This window comes from Lissotriton helveticus, chromosome 3_1 (assembly GCF_964261635.1).
Source record: "Lissotriton helveticus chromosome 3_1, aLisHel1.1, whole genome shotgun sequence".
Classification (NCBI taxonomy): Eukaryota; Metazoa; Chordata; class Amphibia; order Caudata; family Salamandridae; genus Lissotriton; species Lissotriton helveticus.
The window spans coordinates 1551477502-1551495244 of NC_136061.1; positions in this window are offsets into that span (position 1 = coordinate 1551477502).

The window sequence follows — 17743 nt, forward strand, 5'->3', positions numbered from 1 at the left end:
TTTAACCATTCCACAAATCTTGTGTTTAGGGACCCTGGAAGCATGAAAATCACTTTAAACATGCAAATTTTAGCTCTAAAACTGTTGATCCACCTACAAATGTGAACTGACGTTTAAAAATAAAACATTTGAAAACAGACAATTTTTCACCTTTCTGAAGCATGACGTAGTGGGGGGGTGTTATCTCTTTTGTCAAAAATCAGCTGTTTTTGCTTGAACATTAAATACCTCCAAATGTATTTAATTCACTTCCCGGGCCCCTGGAAGCATGAAAATGACTTTAAACATGCTAATTTTAGCTCTAAAACTGATGATCCACTTACAAATGTGAACTGACGTTCAAAAATAAAAATTTGAAAACAGACCATTTTTCACCTTTCTGAAGCATGTCATAGTGGGGGGTGTTATCTCTTTTGTCAAAAATCCGCTGTTTTTGCTTGAACATTAAATGCCTGCAAATGTATTTAATTCACTTCCCGGGCCCCTGGAAGCATGAAAATGACTTTAAACATGCTAATTTTAGCTCTAAAACTGATGTTCCACCTACAAATGTGAACTGACATTCAAAAATAAAACATTTGAAAACGGACCATTTTTCACCTTTCTGAAGCATGACGTAATGGGGGGGTGTTATCTCTTTTGTCAAAAATCAGCCGTTTTTGCTTGAACATTAAATGCCTCCAAATGGTATTTAATTCACTTCCCGGGGTGAAGAAACACTTTTTGAGACCTCAGAGTGAGCAAATTGGCCATTTTCATGCACTTTTAAGCATTCCACAAATCTTGTGTTTAGAGCCCCTGGAAGCATGAAAATCACTTTAAACATGCTAATTTTAGCTCTAAAACTAATAATCCACCTACAAATGTGAACTGACGTTCAAAAATAAAACATTTGAAAACGGACCATTTTTCACCTTTCTGAAGAATGACGTAATGGGGGGTGTTATCTCTTTTGTCAAAAATAAGCTGGTTTTGCTTGAATATTAAATGCCTCCAAATGGTATTTAATTCTCTTCCCTGGCCCCTGGAAGCATGAAAATCACTTTAAACATGCTAATTTTAGCTCTAAAACTAATAATCCACCTACAAATGTGAACTGACATTCAAAAATAAAACATTTGAAAACGGACCATTTTTCACCTTTCTGAAGCATGACGTAATGGGGGTGTGTTATCTCTTTTGTCAAAAATCAGTCGTTTTTGCTTGAACATTAAATGCCTCCAAATGGTATTTAATTCACTTCCCGGGGTGAAGAAACACTTTTTGAGACCTCAGAGTGAGCAAATTGGCCATTTTCATGCACTTTTAACCATTCCACAAATCTTGTGTTTAGGGCCCCTGGAAGCATGAAAATCACTTTAAACATGCTAATTTTAGCTCTAAAACTGATGATCCACCTACAAATGTGAACTGACATTAAAAAATAAAACATTTGAAAACGGACAATTTTTCACCTTTCTGAAGCATGACGTAATGGGGGGGTGTTATCTCTTTTGTTAAAATTCAGTCATTTTTGCTTGAACATTAAATGCCTCCAAATGGTATTTAATTCACTTCCCGGGGTGAAGAAACACTTTTTGAGAACTCAGAGTGAGTAAATTGGCCATTTTCATGCACTTTTAACAATTCCACAAATCTTGTGTTTAGGGTCCCTGGAAGCATGAAAATCACTTTAAACATGCTAATTTTAGCTCTAAAACTGATGATCTACCTACGAATGTGAACTGACGTTCAAAAATGAAACATTTGACAACGGACCATTTTTCACCTTTCTGAAGCATGACGTAATGGGGGGTGTTCTACACCTCCACCCACCAGCTACGGTCTACTAGCCTCGTGCTCGCCGCCGTACCACGCATCTGAAGAGCCATCACCGGAGGCAGTTCCTTCTCCTACCTGGTGGCCAAGACATGGAACTCTCTCCCCATCCACCTTCGGCTGACCCAGGACCATCCTGCCTTCAGGAGACAACTCATTTTTCACCTTTCTGAAGCATGACGTAATAGGGGGGTGTTATCTCTTTTGTCAAGAATCAGCTGTTTTTGCTTGAACATTAAATGCCTTCAAATGGTATTTAATTCACTTCCCGGGCTCCTGGAAGCATGAAAATCACTTTAAACATGCTACTAATGTTAGCTCTAAAACTGATGTTCTACCTTCAAATGTGAACTGACGTTCAAAAATAAAACATGTGAAAACGGACCATTTTTCACCTTTCTGAAGCATGACATAATGGGGGGTGTTATCTCTTTTGTCAAAAATCTGCCGTTTTTGCTTGAACATTAAATACCTCCAAATGGTATTTAATTCACTTCCCGGGGTGAAGAAACACTTTTTGAGAACTCAGAGTGAGTAAATTGGCCATTTTCATGCACTTTTAACCATTCCACAAATCTTGTGTTTAGGGACCCTGGAAGCATGAAAATCACTTTAAACATGCTAATTTTAGCTCTAAAACTGTTGATCCACCTACAAATGTGAACTGACGTTTAAAAATAAAACATTTGAAAACGGACCATTTTTCACCTTTCTGAAGCATGACGTAATGGGGGGTGTTATCTCTTTTGTAAAAAATCAGCCATTTTTGCTTGAACATTAAATACCTCCAAATGGTATTTAATTCACTTCCCGGGGTGAAGAAACACTTTTTGAGACCTCAGAGTGAGCAAATTTGCCATTTTCATGCACTTTTAACCATTCCACAAATCTTGTGTTTAGGGCCCCTGGTAGCATGAAAATCGCTTTAAACATGCTAATTTTAGCTCTAAAACTAATAATCCACCTACAAATGTGAACTGACGTTCAAAAATAAAACATTTGAAAACGGACCATTTTTCACCTTTCTGAAGCATGACGTAATGGGGGGTGTTATCTCTTTTTTCAAAAATCAGCCGTTTTTGCTAGAACATTAAATGCCTCCAAATGGTATTTAATTCACTTCCCGGGTCCCTGGAAGCATGAAAATCACTTTAAACATGCTAATTTTAGCTCTAAAACTAATAATCCACCTACAAAATTGAACTGACATTAAAAAATAAAACATTTGAAAACGGACAATTTTTCACCTTTCTGAAGCATGACATAATGGGGGGTTATCCCTTTTGTCAAAAATCAGCCGTTTTTGCTTGAACATTAAATGCCTCCAAATGGTATTTAATTCACTTCCCGGGGTGAAGAAACACTTTTTGAGACCTCAGAGCGAGCACATTTGCCATTTTCATGCACTTTTAACCATTCCACAAATCTTGTGTTTAGGGCCCCTGGAAGCATGAAAATCACTTTAAACATGCTAATTTTAGCTCTAAAACTAATAATCCACCTACAAATGTGAACTGACGTTCAAAAATAAAACATTTGAAAACGGACCATTTTTCACCTTTCTGAAGCATGACGTAATGGGGGGGTGTTATCTCTTTTGTAAAAAATCAGCTGTTTTTGCTTGAACATTAAATGCCTCCAAATGGTATTTAATTCACTTCCCGGGCCCCTGGAAGCATGAAAATGACTTTAAACATGCTAATTTTAGCTCTAAAACTGATGATCCACCTACAAATGTGAACTGACGTTCGAAAATACAACATTTGAAAACAGACCATTTTTCACCTTTCTGAAGCATGACGTATTGGGGGGGTATTATCTGTTTTGTCAAAACTCACCTTTTTTTGCTTCAACATTAAATGCCTCCAAATGGTATTTAATTCACTTCCCGGGCCCCTGGAAGCATGAAAATCACTTTAAACATGCTAATTTTAGCTCTAAAACTGATGATCTACCTACGAATGTGAACTGACGTTCAAAAATGAAACATTTGACAACGGACCATTTTTCACCTTTCTGAAGCATGACGTAATGGGGGGTGTTCTACACCTCCACCCACCAGCTACGGTCTACTAGCCTCGTGCTCGCCGCCGTACCACGCATCCGAAGAGCCACCACCGGAGGCAGTTCCTTCTCCTACCTGGTGGCCAAGACATGGAACTCCCTCCCCATCCACCTTCGGCTGACCCAGGACCATCCCGCCTTCAGGAGACAACTCATTTTTCACCTTTCTGAAGCATGACGTAATAGGGGGGTGTTATCTCTTTTGTCAAGAATCAGCTGTTTTTGCTTGAACATTAAATGCCTTCAAATGGTATTTAATTCACTTCCCGGGCTCCTGGAAGCATGAAAATCACTTTAAACATGCTACTAATGTTAGCTCTAAAACTGATGTTCTACCTTCAAATGTGAACTGACGTTCAAAAATAAAACATGTGAAAACGGACCATTTTTCACCTTTCTGAAGCATGACATAATGGGGGGTGTTATCTCTTTTGTCAAAAATCTGCCGTTTTTGCTTGAACATTAAATACCTCCAAATGGTATTTAATTCACTTCCCGGGGTGAAGAAACACTTTTTGAGAACTCAGAGTGAGTAAATTGGCCATTTTCATGCACTTTTAACCATTCCACAAATCTTGTGTTTAGGGACCCTGGAAGCATGAAAATCACTTTAAACATGCTAATTTTAGCTCTAAAACTGATGATCCACCTACAAATGTGAACTGACGTTCAAAAATAAAACATTTGAAAACAGACCATTTTTCACCTTTCTGAAGCATGACGTAGTGGGGGGGTGTTATCTCTTTTGTCAAAAATCAGCTGTTTTTGCTTGAACATTAAATGCCTCCAAATGGTATTTAATTCACTTCCCGGGCCCCTGGAAGCATGAAAATGACTTTAAACATGCTAATTTTAGCTCTAAAACTGATGATCCACTTACAAATGTGAACTGACGTTCAAAAATAAAAATTTGAAAACAGACCATTTTTCACCTTTCTGAAGCATGACATAGTGGGGGGTGTTATCTCTTTTGTCAAAAATCAGCTGTTTTTGCTTGAACATTAAATGCCTGCAAATATATTTAATTCACTTCCCGGGCCCCTGGAAGCATGAAAATGACTTTAAACATGCTAATTTTAGCTCTAAAACTGATGTTCCACCTACAAATGTGAACTGACATTCAAAAATAAAACATTTGAAAACGGACCATTTTTCACCTTTCTGAACCATGACGTAATGGTTGGGTGTTATCTTTTTTGTAAAAAATCAGCTGTTTTTGCTTAAACATTAAATGCCTCCAAATGGTTTTTAATTCACTTCCCGGGGTGAAGCAACACTTTTTGAGACCTCAGAGTGAGCAAATTGACCATTTTCATGCACTTTTAACCATTCCACAAATCTTGTGTTTAGAGCCCCTGGAAGCATGAAAATCACTTTAAACATGCTAATTTTAGCTCTAAAACTAATAATCCACCTACAAATGTGAACTGACATTCAAAAATAAAACATTTGAAAACGGACAATTTTTCACCTTTCTGAAGCATGACGTAATGGGGGGGTGTTATCTCTTTTGTCAAAAATCAGCCGTTTTTGCTTGAACATTAAATGCCTCCAAATGGTATTTAATTCACTTCCCGGGGTGAAGAAACACTTTTTGAGACCTCAGAGTGAGCAAATTGGCCATTTTCATGCACTTTTAAGCATTCCACAAATCTTGTGTTTAGAGCCCCTGGAAGCATGAAAATCACTTTAAACATGCTAATTTTAGCTCTAAAACTAATAATCCACCTACAAATGTGAACTGACGATCAAAAATAAAACATTTGAAAACGGACCATTTTTCACCTTTCTGAAGAATGACGTAATGGGGGGTGTTATCTCTTTTGTCAAAAATAAGCTGGTTTTGCTTGAATATTAAATGCCTCCAAATGGTATTTAATTCTCTTCCCTGGCCCCTGGAAGCATGAAAATCACTTTAAACATGCTAATTTTAGCTCTAAAACTAATAATCCACCTACAAATGTGAACTGACGTTCAAAAATAAAACATTTGAAAACGGACCATTTTTCACCTTTCTGAAGCATGACGTAATGGGGGGGTGTTATCTCTTTTGTCAAAAATCAGCCGTTTTTGCTTGAACATTAAATGCTTCCAAATAGTATTTAATTTACTTCCCGGGCCCCTGGAAGCATGAAAATCACTTTAAACATGATAATTTTAGCTCTAAAACTAATAATCCACCTACAAATGTGAACTGACATTCAAAAATAAAACATTTGAAAACGGACCATTTTTCACCTTTCTGAAGCATGACGTAATGGGGGTGTGTTATCTCTTTTGTCAAAAATCAGCCGTTTTTGCCTGAACATTAAATGCCTCCAAATGGTATTTAATTCACTTCCCGGGGTGAAGAAACACTTTTTGAGACCTCAGAGTGAGCAAATTGGCCATTTTCATGCACTTTTAACCATTCCACAAATCTTGTGTTTAGGGCCCCTGGAAGCATGAAAATCACTTTAAACATGCTAATTTTAGCTCTAAAACTGATGATCCACCTACAAATGTGAACTGACATTAAAAAATAAAACATTTGAAAACGGACAATTTTTCACCTTTCTGAAGCATGACGTAATGGGGGGGTGTTATCTCTTTTGTTAAAATTCAGTCATTTTTGCTTGAACATTAAATGCCTCCAAATGGTATTTAATTCACTTCCCGGGGTGAAGAAACACTTTTTGAGAACTCAGAGTGAGTAAATTGGCCATTTTCATGCACTTTTAACAATTCCACAAATCTTGTGTTTAGGGTCCCTGGAAGCATGAAAATCACTTTAAACCTGCTAATTTAAGCTCTAAAATGGATGATCCACCTACAAATGTGAACTGACGTTCAAAAATAAAACATTTGAAAACGGACAATTTTTCACCTTTCTTAAGCATGGCGTAATGGGGGGGTGTTATCTCTTTTGTCAAAAATCAGCCGTTTTTGCTTGAACATTAAATGCCTCCAAATGGTATTTAATTCACTTCCCGGGGTGAAGAAACACTTTTTGAGACCTCAGAGTGAGCAAATTGGCCATTTTCATGCGCTTTTGACCATTCCACAAATCTTGTGTTTAGAGCCCCTGGAAGCATGAAAATCACTTTAAACATGCTAATTTTAGCTCTAAAACTAATAATCCACCTACAAATGTGAACTGACGTTCAAAAATAAAACATTTGAAAACGGACCATTTTTCACCTTTCTAAAGAATGACGTAATGGGGGGTGTTATCTCTTTTGTCAAAAATCAGCTGTTTTTGCTTGAACATTAAATGCCTCCAAATGGTATTTAAGTCACTTCCCGGGCCCCTGGAAGCATGAAAATCACTTTAAACATGCTAATTTTAGCTCTAAAACTAATAATCCACCTACAAATGTGAACTGACGTTCAAAAATAAAACATTTGAAAATGGACAATTTTTCACCTTTCTGAAGCATGACGTTATGGGGGGGGGTGTTATCTCTTTTGTCAAAAATCTGCCGTTTTTGCTTGAACATTAAATGCGTCCAAATGGTATTTAATTCACTTCCCGGGGTGAAGAAACACTTTTTGAGACCTCAGAGTGAGCAAATTTGCCATTTTCATGCACTTTTAACCATTCCACAAATCTTGTGTTTAGGGCCCCTGGTAGCATGAAAATAACTTTAAACATGCTAATTTTAGCTCTAAAACTGATGATCCACCTACAAATGTGAACTGACGTTTGAAAATACAACATTTGAAAACAGACCATTTTTCACCTTTCTGAAGCATGACGTATTGGGGGGGTATTATCTGTTTTGTTAAAACTCACCTTTTTTTGCTTCAACATTAAATGCCTCCAAATGGTATTTAATTCACTTCCCGGGCCCCTGGAAGCATGAAAATCACTTTAAACATGCTAATTTTAGCTCTAGAACTGATGATCTACCTACGAATGTGAACTGACGTTCAAAAATGAAACATTTGACAACGGACCATTTTTCACCTTTCTGAAGCATGACGTAATGGGGGGTGTTCTACACCTCCACCCACCAGCTACGGTCTACTAGCCTCGTGCTCGCCGCCGTACCACGCATCCGAAGAGCCACCACCGGAGGCAGTTCCTTCTCCTACCTGGTGGCCAAGACATGGAACTCCCTCCCCATCCACCTTCGGCTGACCCAGGACCATCCCGCCTTCAGGAGACAACTCATTTTTCACCTTTCTGAAGCATGACGTAATAGGGGGGTGTTATCTCTTTTGTCAAGAATCAGCTGTTTTTGCTTGAACATTAAATGCCTTCAAATGGTATTTAATTCACTTCCCGGGCTCCTGGAAGCATGAAAATCACTTTAAACATGCTACTAATGTTAGCTCTAAAACTGATGTTCTACCTTCAAATGTGAACTGACGTTCAAAAATAAAACATGTGAAAACGGACCATTTTTCACCTTTCTGAAGCATGACATAATGGGGGGTGTTATCTCTTTTGTCAAAAATCTGCCATTTTTGCTTGAACATTAAATACCTCCAAATGGTATTTAATTCACTTCCCGGGGTGAAGAAACACTTTTTGAGAACTCAGAGTGAGCAAATTGGCCATTTTCATGCACTTTTAACCATTCCACAAATCTTGCGTTTAGAGCCCCTGGAAGCATGAAAATCACTTTAAACATGCTGGTTTTAGCTCTAAAACTAATAATCCACCTACAAATGTGAACTGACGTTCAAAAAGAAAACATTTGAAAACAGACAACTTTTCACATTTCTGAAGCATGACGTAATGGGGGGGTTATCCCTTTTGTCAAAAATCAGCCGTTTTTGCTTGAACATTAAATGCCTCCAAATGGTATTTAATTCACTTCCCGGGGTGAAGCAACACTTTTTGAGACCTCAGAGTGAGCAAATTGACCATTTTCATGCACTTTTAACCATTCCACAAATCTTGTGTTTAGAGCCCCTGGAAGCATGAAAATCACTTTAAACATGCTAATTTTAGCTCTAAAACTAATAATCCACCTACAAAATTGAACTGACGTTCAAAAATAAAACATTTGAAAACGGACCATTTTTCACCTTTCTGAAGCATAACGTAATGGGTGGGTGTTATCTCTTTTGTCAAAAAATCAGCCGTTTTTGCTTGAACATTAAATGCCTCCAAATGGTATTTAATTCACTTCCCGGTCACCTGGAAGCATGAAAATCACTTTAAACATGCTAATTTTAGCTCTAAAACTAATAATCCACCTACAAATGTGAACTGACATTCAAAAATAAACCATTTGAAAACGGACAATTTTTCACCTTTCTGAAGCATGACGTAATGGGGGGGTGTTATCTCTTTTGTCAAAAATCTGCCGTTTTTGCTTGAACATTAAATGCCTCCAAATGGTATTTAATTTACTTCCCGGGGTGAAGAAACACTTTTTGAGACCTCAGAGTGAGCAAATTGGCCATTTTCATGCACTTTTAAGCATTCCACAAATCTTGTGTTTAGAGCCCCTGGAAGCATGAAAATCACTTTAAACATGCTAATTTTAGCTCTAAAACTAATAATCCACCTACAAATGTGAACTGACGTTCAAAAATAAAACATTTGAAAACGGACCATTTTTCACCTTTCTGAAGAATGACGTAATGGGGGGTGTTATCTCTTTTGTCAAAAATAAGCTGTTTTTGCTTGAATATTAAATGCCTCCAAATGGTATTTAATTCTCTTCCCTGGCCCCTGGAAGCATGAAAATCACTTTAAACATGCTAATTTTAGCTCTAAAACTAATAATCCACCTACAAATGTGAACTGACGTTCAAAAATAAAACATTTGAAAACGGACCATTTTTCACCTTTCTGAAGCATGACGTAATGAGGGGGTGTTATCTCTTTTGTCAAAAATCAGCCGTTTTTGCTTGAACATTAAATGCCTCCAAATGGTATTTAATTCACTTCCAGGGCCCCTGGAAGCATGAAAATCACTTTAAACATGATAATTTTAGCTCTAAAACTAATAATGCACCTACAAATGTGAACTGACATTCAAAAATAAAACATTTGAAAACGGACCATTTTTCACCTTTCTGAAGCATGACGTAATGGGGGTGTGTTATCTCTTTTGTCAAAAATCTGCCGTTTTTGATTGAACATTAAATGCCTCCAAATGGTATTTAATTCACTTCCCGGGGTGAAGAAACACTTTTTGAGACCTCAGAGTGAGCAAATTGGCCATTTTCATGCACTTTTAACCATTCCACAAATCTTGTGTTTAGGGCCCCTGGAAGCATGAAAATCACTTTAAACATGCTAATTTTAGCTCTAAAACTGATGATCCACCTACAAATGTGAACTGACATTAAAAAATAAAACATTTGAAAACGGACAATTTTTCACCTTTCTGAAGCATGGCGTAATGGGGGGGTGTTATCTCTTTTGTCAAAAATCAGCCGTTTTTGCTTGAACATTAAATGCCTCCAAATGGTATTTAATTAACTTCCCGGGCCCCTGGAAGCATGAAAATCACTTTAAACATGCTAATTTTAGCTCTAAAACTAATAATCCACCTACAAATGTGAACTGACATTCAAAAATAAAAAATTTGAAAACGGACAATTTTTCACCTTTCTGAAGCATGACATAATGGGGGGGGTTATCCCTTTTGTCAAAAATCAGCCGTTTTTGCTTGAACATTAAATGCCTCCAAATGGTATTTAATTCACTTCCCGGGGTGAAGAAACACTTTTTGAGACCTCAGAGCGAGCACATTTGCCATTTTCATGCACTTTTAACTATTCCACAAATCTTGTGTTTAGGGCCCCTGGAAGCATGAAAATCACTTTAAACATGCTAATTTTAGCTCTAAAACTAATAATCCACCTACAAATGTGAACTGACGTTCAAAAATAAAACATTTGAAAACGGACCATTTTTCACCTTTCTGAAGCATGACGTAATGGGGGTGTTATCTCTTTTGTCAAAAATCAGCCGTTTTTGCTTGAACATTAAATGCCTCCAAATGGTATTTAATTCACTTCCTGGGCCCCTGGAAGCATGAAAATCACTTTAAACATGATAATTTTAGCTCTAAAACTAATAATCCACCTACAAATGTGAACTGACATTCAAAAATAAAACATTTGAAAACGGACCATTTTTCACCTTTCTGAAGCATGACGTAATGGGGGTGTGTTATCTCTTTTGTCAAAAATCAGCCGTTTTTGCTTGAACATTAAATGCCTCCAAATGGTATTTAATTCACTTCCCGGGGTGAAGAAACACTTTTTGAGACCTCAGAGTGAGCAAATTGGCCATTTTCATGCACTTTTAACCATTCCAAAAATCTTGTGTTTAGGGCCCCTGGAAGCATGAAAATCACATTAAACATGCTAATTTTAGCTCTAAAACTGATGATACACCGACAAATGTGAAATGACGTTCAAAAATAAAACATTTGAAAACTGACCATTTTTCACCTTTCTGAAGCATGACGTATTGGGGGGGGGTTATCTCTTTTGTCAAAACTCACCTTTTTTTGCTTGAACATTAAATACCTCCAAATGGCATTTAATTCACTTCCCGGGGTGAAGAAACACTTTTTGAGACCTCACAGTGAGTAAATTGGCCATGTTCATGCACGATTAACCATTCCACAAATCTTCTGTTTAGGGCCCCTGGAAGCATGAAAATCACAATAAACATGCTAATTTTAGCTCTAAAACTGATGATACACCGACAAATGTGAACTGACGTTCTAAAATAAAACATTTGAAAATGGACCATTTTTTACCTTTTTGAAGCATGACGTAATGGGGGTGTGTTATCTCTTTTGTCAAAAATCAGCTGTTTTTGCTTGAACCTTAAATGACTCCAAATGGTATTTAATTCACTTCACGGGCCCCTGGAAGCATGAAAATCACTTTAAACATGCTAATTTTAGCTCTAAAACTGATGATCCACCTACAAATGTGAACTGACGTTCAAAAATAAAACATTTGAAAACTGACCATTTTTCACCTTTCTGAAGCATGACGTATTGGGGGGGGTTATATCTTTTGTCAAAAATCACCTGTTTTTGCTTGAACATTAAATACCTCCAAATGGCATTTAATTCACTTCCCGGGGTGAAGAAACACTTTTTGAGACCTCAGAGTGAGTAAATTGGCAATTTTGATGCACTTTTAACCATTCCACAAATCTTGTGTTTAGGGCCCCTGGAAGCATGAAAATCACTTTAAACATGCTAATTTTAGCTCTAAAACTGATGATCCACCTACAAATGTGAACTGACGTTCAAAAATAAAACATTTGAAAACGGACCATTTTTCACCTTTCTGAACCATGACGTAATGGGGGGGGGTGTTATTTCTTTTGTCAAAAATCTGCTGTTTTTGCTTGAACATTAAATGCCTCCAAATGGTATTTAATTCACTTCCCGGGGTGAAGAAACACTTTTTGAGAACTCAGAGTGAGTAAATTGGCCATTTTCATGCACTTTTAACCCTTCCACAAATCTTGTGATTAGGGCCCCTGGAAGCACGAAAATCACGTTAAACATGCTAATTTTAGCTCTAAAACTGATGATCCACCTACAAATGTGAACTGACGTTCAAAAAAAAACATTTGAAAACGGACCATTTTACACCTTTCTGAAGCATGACGTAATATGGGGGGGTGTTATCTCTTTTGTCAAAAATCAGCCGTTTTTGCTTGAACACTAAATGCCTCCAAATGGTATTAAATAACTTCCCGGGGTGAAGAAACACTTTTTGAGACCTCATAGTGAGTAAATTGGCCATTTTCATGCACTTTTAACCATTTCACAACTCTTGTGTTTAGGGCCCCTGGAAGCATGAAAATCACTTTAAACATGCTAATTTTAGCTCTAAAACTAATAATCCACCTACAAATGTGAACTGACGTTCAAAAATAAAACATTTGAAAACGGACCATTTTTCACCTTTCTAAAGAGTGACGTAATGGGGGGTGTTATCTCTTTTGTCAAAAATCAGCTGTTTTTGCTTGAACATTAAATGCCTCCAAATGGTATTTAAGTCACTTCCCGGGCCCCTGGAAGCATGAAAATCACTTTAAACATGCTAATTTTAGCTCTAAAACTAATAATCCACCTACAAATGTGAACTGACGTTCAAAAATAAAACATTTGAAAATGGACAATTTTTCACCTTTCTGAAGCATGACGTTATGGGGGGGGGGTGTTATCTCTTTTGTCAAAAATCTGCCGTTTTTGCTTGAACATTAAATGCGTCCAAATGGTATTTAATTCACTTCCCGGGGTGAAGAAACACTTTTTGAGACCTCAGAGTGAGCAAATTTGCCATTTTCATGCACTTTTAACCATTCCACAAATCTTGTGTTTAGGGCCCCTGGTAGCATGAAAATAACTTTAAACATGCTAATTTTAGCTCTAAAACTGATGATCCACCTACAAATGTGAACTGACGTTCGAAAATACAACATTTGAAAACAGACCATTTTTCACCTTTCTGAAGCATGACGTATTGGGGGGGTATTATCTGTTTTGTCAAAACTCACCTTTTTTTGCTTCAACATTAAATGCCTCCAAATGGTATTTAATTCACTTCCCGGGCCCCTGGAAGCATGAAAATCACTTTAAACATGCTAATTTTAGCTCTAAAACTGATGATCTACCTACGAATGTGAACTGACGTTCAAAAATGAAACATTTGACAACGGACCATTTTTCACCTTTCTGAAGCATGACATAATGGGGGGTGTTATCTCTTTTGTCAAAAATCTGCCGTTTTTGCTTGAACATTAAATACCTCCAAATGGTATTTAATTCACTTCCCGGGGTGAAGAAACACTTTTTGAGAACTCAGAGTGAGCAAATTGGCCATTTTCATGCACTTTTAACCATTCCACAAACCTTGCGTTTAGAGCCCCTGGAAGCATGAAAATCACTTTAAACATGCTGGTTTTAGCTCTAAAACTAATAATCCACCTACAAATGTGAACTGACGTTCAAAAAGAAAACATTTGAAAACAGACAACTTTTCACATTTCTGAAGCATGACGTAATGGGGGGGTTATCCCTTTTGTCAAAAATCAGCCGTTTTTGCTTGAACATTAAATGCCTCCAAATGGTATTTAATTCACTTCCCGGGGTGAAGCAACACTTTTTGAGACCTCAGAGTGAGCAAATTGACCATTTTCATGCACTTTTAACCATTCCACAAATCTTGTGTTTAGAGCCCCTGGAAGCATGAAAATCACTTTAAACATGCTAATTTTAGCTCTAAAACTAATAATCCACCTACAAAATTGAACTGACGTTAAAAAATAAAACATTTGAAAACGGACCATTTTTCACCTTTCTGAAGCATAACGTAATGGGTGGGTGTTATCTCTTTTGTCAAAAAATCAGCCGTTTTTGCTTGAACATTAAATGCCTCCAAATGGTATTTAATTCACTTCCCGGGCCCCTGGAAGCATGAAAATCACTTTAAACATGCTAATTTTAGCTCTAAAACTAATAATCCACCTACAAATGTGAACTGACGTTCAAAAATAAAACATTTGAAAACGGACCATTTTTCACCTTTCTGAAGCATGACGTAATGGGGGGGTGTTATCTCTTTTGTCAAAAATCAGCCGTTTTTGCTTGAACATTAAATGCCTCCAAATGGTATTTAATTCACTTCCCGGGCCCCTGGAAGCATGAAAATCACTTTAAACATGATAATTTTAGCTCTAAAACTAATAATCCACCTACAAATGTGAACTGACATTCAAAAATAAAAAATTTGAAAACGGACAATTTTTCACCTTTCTGAAGCATGACATAATGGGGGGGGTTATCCCTTTTGTCAAAAATCAGCCGTTTTTGCTTGAACATTAAATGCCTCCAAATGGTATTTAATTCACTTCCCGGGGTGAAGAAACACTTTTTAGACCTCAGAGCGAGCACATTTGCCATTTTCATGCACTTTTAACCATTCCACAAATCTTGTGTTTAGGGCCCCTGGAAGCATGAAAATCACTTTAAACATGCTAATTTTAGCTCTAAAACTAATAATCCACCTACAAATGTGAACTGACGTTCAAAAATAAAACATTTGAAAACGGACCATTTTTCACCTTTCTGAAGCATGAAGTAATGGGGGGGGTGTTATCTCTTTTGTCAAAAATCAGCCGTTTTTGCTTGAACATTAAATGCCTCCAAATGGTATTTAATTCACTTCCTGGGCCCCTGGAAGCATGAAAATCACTTTAAACATGATAATTTTAGCTCTAAAACTAATAATCCACCTACAAATGTGAACTGACATTCAAAAATAAAACATTTGAAAACGGACCATTTTTCACCTTTCTGAAGCATGACGTAATGGGGGTGTGTTATCTCTTTTGTCAAAAATCAGCCGTTTTTGCTTGAACATTAAATGCGTCCAAATGGTATTTAATTCACTTCCCGGGGTGAAGAAACACTTTTTGAGACCTCAGAGTGAGCAAATTTGCCATTTTCATGCACTTTTAACCATTCCACAAATCTTGTGTTTAGGGCCCCTGGAAGCATTAAAATCACTTTAAACATGCTAATTTTAGCTCTAAAACTAATAATCCACCTACAAATGTGAACTGACGTTCAAAAATAAAACATTTGAAAACGGACCATTTTTCACCTTTCTGAAGCATGACGTAATGGGGGGTGTTATCTCTTTTGTCAAAAATCAGCCGTTTTTGCTTGAACATTAAATGCCTCCAAATGGTATTTAATTCACTTCCTGGGCCCCTGGAAGCATGAAAATCACTTTAAACATGCTAATTTTAGCTCTAAAACTAATAATCCACCTACAAATGTGAACTGACATTCAAAAATAAAACATTTGAAAACTGACAATTTTTAAGCTTTCTGAAGCATGACGTAATGGGGGGTGTTATCTCTTTTGTCAAAAATCACCTGATTTTGCTTGAACATTAAATACCTCCAAATGGCATTTAATTCACTTCCCGGGGTGAAGAAACACTTTTTGAGACCTCAGAGTGAGTAAATTGGCCATTTTGATGCACTTTTAACCATTCCACAAATCTTGTGTGTAGGGCCCCTGGAAGCATGAAAATCACTTTAAACATGCTAATTTTAGCTCTAAAACTGATGATCCACCTACAAATGTGAACTGACGTACAAAAATAAAACATTTGAAAACAGACAATTTTTCACCTTTCTGAAGCATGACGTAGTGGGGGGGTGTTATCTCTTTTGTCAAAAATCAGCTGTTTTTGCTTGAACATTAAATGCCTCCAAATGGTATTTAATTCACTTCCCATGCCCCTGGAAGCATGAAAATGACTTTAAACATGCTAATTTTAGCTCTAAAACTGATGATCCACCTACAAATGTGAACTGACGTTCAAAAATAAAACATTTGAAAACGGACCATTTTTCACCTTTCTGAAGCATGACGTAATGGGGGGGGTTATTTCTTTTGTCAAAAATCACCTGTTTTTGCTTGAACATTAAATACCTCCAAATGGCATTTAATTCACTTCCCGGGGTGAAGAAACACTTTTTGAGACCTCACAGTGAGTAAATTGGCCATGTTCATGCACGTTTAACCATTCCACAAATCTTCTGTTTAGGGCCCCTGAAAGCATGAAAATCACATTAAACATGCTAATTTTAGCTCTAAAACTGATGATACACCGACAAATGTGAAATGACGTTCAAAAATAAAACATTTGAAAACTGACCATTTTTCACCTTTCTGAAGCATGACGTATTGGGGGGGGGGGTTATCTCTTTTGTCAAAACTCACCTTTTTTTGCTTGAACATTAAATACCTCCAAATGGCATTTAATTCACTTCCCGGGGTGAAGAAACACTTTTTGAGACCTCACAGTGAGTAAATTGGCCATGTTCATGCACGATTAACCATTCCACAAATCTTCTGTTTAGGGCCCCTGGAAGCATGAAAATCACAATAAACATGCTAATTTTAGCTCTAAAACTGATGATACACCGACAAATGTGAACTGACGTTCTAAAATAAAACATTTGAAAATGGACCATTTTTTACCTTTTTGAAGCATGACGTAATGGGGGTGTGTTATCTCTTTTGTCAAAAATCAGCTGTTTTTGCTTGAACCTTAAATGACTCCAAATGGTATTTAATTCACTTCACGGGCCCCTGGAAGCATGAAAATCACTTTAAACATGCTAATTTTAGCTCTAAAACTGATGATCCACCTACAAATGTGAACTGACGTTCAAAAATAAAACATTTGAAAACTGACCATTTTTCACCTTTCTGAAGCATGACGTATTGGGGGGGTTATATCTTTTGTCAAAAATCACCTGTTTTTGCTTGAACATTAAATACCTCCAAATGGCATTTAATTCACTTCCCGGGGTGAAGGAACACTTTTTGAGACCTCAGAGTGAGTAAATTGGCAATTTTGATGCACTTTTAACCATTCCACAAATCTTGTGTTTAGGGCCCCTGGAAGCATGAAAATCACTTTAAACATGCTAATTTTAGCTCTAAAACTGATGATCCACCTACAAATGTGAACTGACGTTCAAAAATAAAACATTTGAAAACGGACCATTTTTCACCTTTCTGAACCATGACGTAATGGGGGGGGTGTTATTTCTTTTGTCAAAAATCTGCTGTTTTTGCTTGAACATTAAATGCCTCCAAATGGTATTTAATTCACTTCCCGGGGTGAAGAAACACTTTTTGAGAACTCAGAGTGAGTAAATTGGCCATTTTCATGCACTTTTAACCCTTCCACAAATCTTGTGTTTAGGGCCCCTGGAAGCACGAAAATCACGTTAAACATGCTAATTTTAGCTCTAAAACTGATGATCCACCTACAAATGTGAACTGACGTTCAAAAAAAAACATTTGAAAACGGACCATTTTACATCTTTCTGAAGCATGACGT